This window comes from Palaemon carinicauda, chromosome 18, assembly GCF_036898095.1.
Source record: "Palaemon carinicauda isolate YSFRI2023 chromosome 18, ASM3689809v2, whole genome shotgun sequence".
Classification (NCBI taxonomy): domain Eukaryota; kingdom Metazoa; phylum Arthropoda; class Malacostraca; order Decapoda; family Palaemonidae; genus Palaemon; species Palaemon carinicauda.
In genome coordinates, this window is record NC_090742.1 from 52,231,835 (window position 1) to 52,235,586 (window position 3,752).

Here is a 3,752-nt window from a genome sequence, read left to right on the forward strand (position 1 = left end):
ACCTTCATCTCATGATTTTCTCTCCCTAGCCGTGAAGAAAAGGTTCGGGATATCGAAGAAGAGTCTCGACTTCCTCGAGGAATACAAGACCGAATCCACACGACGGCAATACGAATCATCCTGGAGAAAATGGGTCTCATTCATCAAGGCAAAAAATCCTATGGAAATCACCATCGATTTTTGCATGTCCTTCTTCATTCACCTTCATGGACAAGGCTTGGCAGCCAACACGATTTCCACTTGCAAATCGGCCTTGACTAGACCACTAATGTACGCCTTCCAGATTGATCTGTCCAACGACATCTTCAATAAACTGCCGAAGGCATGCGGTCGTCTACGCCCAGCACCCCCACCAAAACCGATCTCCTGGTCCCTGGACAAGGTGCTCCATTTTGCCTCCAACTTGGACAATGATTCGTGCCCTCTCAAGGATCTGACTCAAAAAGTTATTTTTCTTTTTGCTCTTGCCTCAGGAGCCCGAGTCAGCGAAATAGTGGCATTATCAAGGGACGAGGGTCACATTCTGTTTACAGATTCAGGAGACCTTACCCTCTTCCCGGATCCGACGTTTCTCGCCAAAAACGAACTTCCCACCAAAAGATGGGGCCCTTGGAGAATCTGCCCCCTGAAAGAAGATGCCTCTCTATGTCCAGTAGAGAGCCTCAAGGTCTATCTTCGTAGAACTTCGGACTTTGGTGGAGGCCAACTCTTCAAAGGAGAAACATCGGGCAGCGACCTGTCACTGAGACAACTACGAGCGAAAATCACCTACTTCATTCGCAGAGCGGATCCTGACAGTACACCCGCAGGTCACGATCCTAGAAAAGTTGCATCGTCTCTGAATTTCTTTCAGAGTATGGATTTGGAAAGCCTTAAGAGTTTCACTGGCTGGAAATCCTCGCGTGTTTTCTTCAAACATTATGCGAAACAAGTGCATGAAGTCAAACATTTTGTGGTAGCCGCAGGTAGTGTTATGAAACCTGCACCAAACTCTGCATAGAACAGTGAGTTACTTGGGACTCTTAACTCCTCGGGTGCCTATGTTGACCCTCGTGTGATACGTAGTGATTTCAAAGACACTTAGTTCTTTTCATATACTGTTCTTCTCCCAGGTGAAATGTCATAGTCGTCACATGAGTGCCGCATGCCTAGAGCATGATGTGTTTTCTTTTTAAAGACTGACGTTCCTCTGGAACGAGTGCCTACTAATAATTTGAAATTCTCTTTCAGATTCAAGAGCAAGTCTTTCATTACTATGTACATTATAATTTGTTGTAAATACCTTTACATACTTATTGCATTTAATTACCATATTCTGCAATTGTGAAATAAAATTTCTATTTTATTACTTGTGCGTCTCAATCCGCTCCTACTTATACTATGAAATACATGACTGTCATAGTTTTATTATCCCCTTCCTCTTATATACGATGAAGATTACTAAGGATCCAATCCTTATTATATACTCACCTCTGCAATGTAATATTCCTACCCGAATACTTACTTACATCATGCCTTCGAGACCAGACGATTCTCTCTCTTCACATACAGTGCCTAACCACCACTTGTCTGCTTTTGAGAATGTTCCTATATGAATACCAACCATTCAGTCTTGTCTCCGAGTTCTTCATGTTCTCCCAGCAAGGTGGGTAGCCCTTCAATGACCACTTTGATCTTCAGCATGGTCCGTTGGGACTTCACTGCCAGGGGGGCAGGAAGTTTTCTTCCTTACGGTTCCTCTATTGAGATTACTATGCTAACCTGTTCAAAGCCCTCGGCACTTACACTTCAAGGGGAAAATCTACCACGATACATTGATTCCCTGGTATTCTTCCATCAGGACGCCATGGCTTGAGCCCAAAAAACGGATTTTGAGCGAAGCGAAAAATCTATTTTTGGGTGAGATATTGTGATCGGCAAGCAACTGGCTTCAGGATGAGGACGGACGTGACGTCATTTAGCAATGGCGCCCGTTTGTTTACGTCTCGAGTACCAAAAGTAGCCACGGACGAGATTAGCTGTGGAACGGCTCCCCAGCTATTCTCCGCCCCTACACATCGAAGTGTTAACTCTATGGGGGGTGCAGATAGCTATGTGGCGCTAATACATGCGTCCCCTGTTGATATACGATGTCTTAAAAGGGAAACCTTTAGGATACTCGCTCCAGAAGTTAGAATTCTGTGATAACCTGTGGTTAAATTCTCTGGGAATATTTAGTAGTTATATACCCAAGGAAGCTACCAAAAAGGAACCTTCCATCAGGACGCCATGGCTATCTCACCCAAAAATAGATTTTTCGCTTCGCTCAAAATCCGTTTTTTGGGTGAGATAGCCATGGTGTCCTGATGGACCCTCCCTGCTACTTCGTCCAGCCTTTTAGGTCCCACCCTGTCCTGCTGTATCATGGTGATCGGCAAGCAACTGGCTTCAGGATGAGGACGGACGTGACGTCATTTAGCAATGGCGCCCGTTTGTTTACGTTTCGAGTACCAAAAGTAGCCACGGACGAGATTAGCTGTGGAACGGCTCCCCAGCTATTCTCCGCCCCTACACATCGAAGTGTTAACTCTATGTGGGGTGCAGATAGCTATGTGGCGCGTTAATACTTGCGTCCCCTGTTGATATACGATGTCTTAAAGGGAAACCTTTAGGATACTCGCTCCGGAAGTTAGAATTCTGTGATAACCTGTGGTTAAATTCTCTGGGAATATCTAGTAGTTATTTACCCTAGGAAGCTACCAAAAAGGAACCTTCCATCAGGACGCCATGGCTATCTCACCCAAAAATAGATTTTTCGCTTCGCTCAAAATCCGTTTATTAGTTATTTAGTCTTCATAGCTAGGAAATCATTATATCGTGTTTTTGGGCTCAAGCCATGGCGTCCTGATGGAAGGTTCCTTTTTGGTAGCTTCCTTGGGTATATAACTACTAGATATTCCCAGAGAATTTAACCACAGGTTATCACAGAATTCTAACTTCTGGAGCGAGTATCCTAAAGGTTTCCCTTTAAGACATCGTATATCAACAGGGGACGCATGTATTAACGCGCCACATAGCTATCTGCACCCCACATAGAGTTAACACTTCGATGTGTAGGGGCGGAGAATAGCTGGGGAGCCGTTCCACAGCTAATCTCGTCCGTGGCTGCTTTTGGTACTCGAGACATAAACAAACGGGCGCCATTGCTAAATGACGTCACGTCCGTCCTCATCCTTCGCTTAGTAGCTTGCCTTTTTGGGCTCAAGCCATGGCGTCCTGATGGAAGGTTCCTTTTTGGTAGCTTCCTTGGGTATATCACTACTAAATATTCCCAGAGAATTTAACCACAGGTTATCACAGAATTCTAACTTCTGGAGCGAGTATCCTAAAGGTTTCCCTTTTAAGACATCGTATATCAACAGGGGACGCATGTATTAATGCGCCACATAGCTATCTACACCCCAAACAGAGTTAACACTTCGGTGTGTAGGGGCGGAGAATAGCTGGGGAGCCGTTCCACAGCTAATCTCGTTCGTGGCTACTTTTGGTACTCGAGACGTAAACAAACTGGCGCCATTGCTAAATGACGTCACGTCCGTCCTCATCCTTCTTCTAGTAGCTTGCCTTGCTAAGACGGATTTTCCCTTGTGCATTTTCATCAGCTTGCATCTTCGTTATGTCGCTACCTTCGGCCTCGCCTTCTTCTGGAAAGTTGAGTACAAGGTTCCAGTATTGTTTAAATAAGCTCTGACCGTAAAGTAACTTTTACTTTT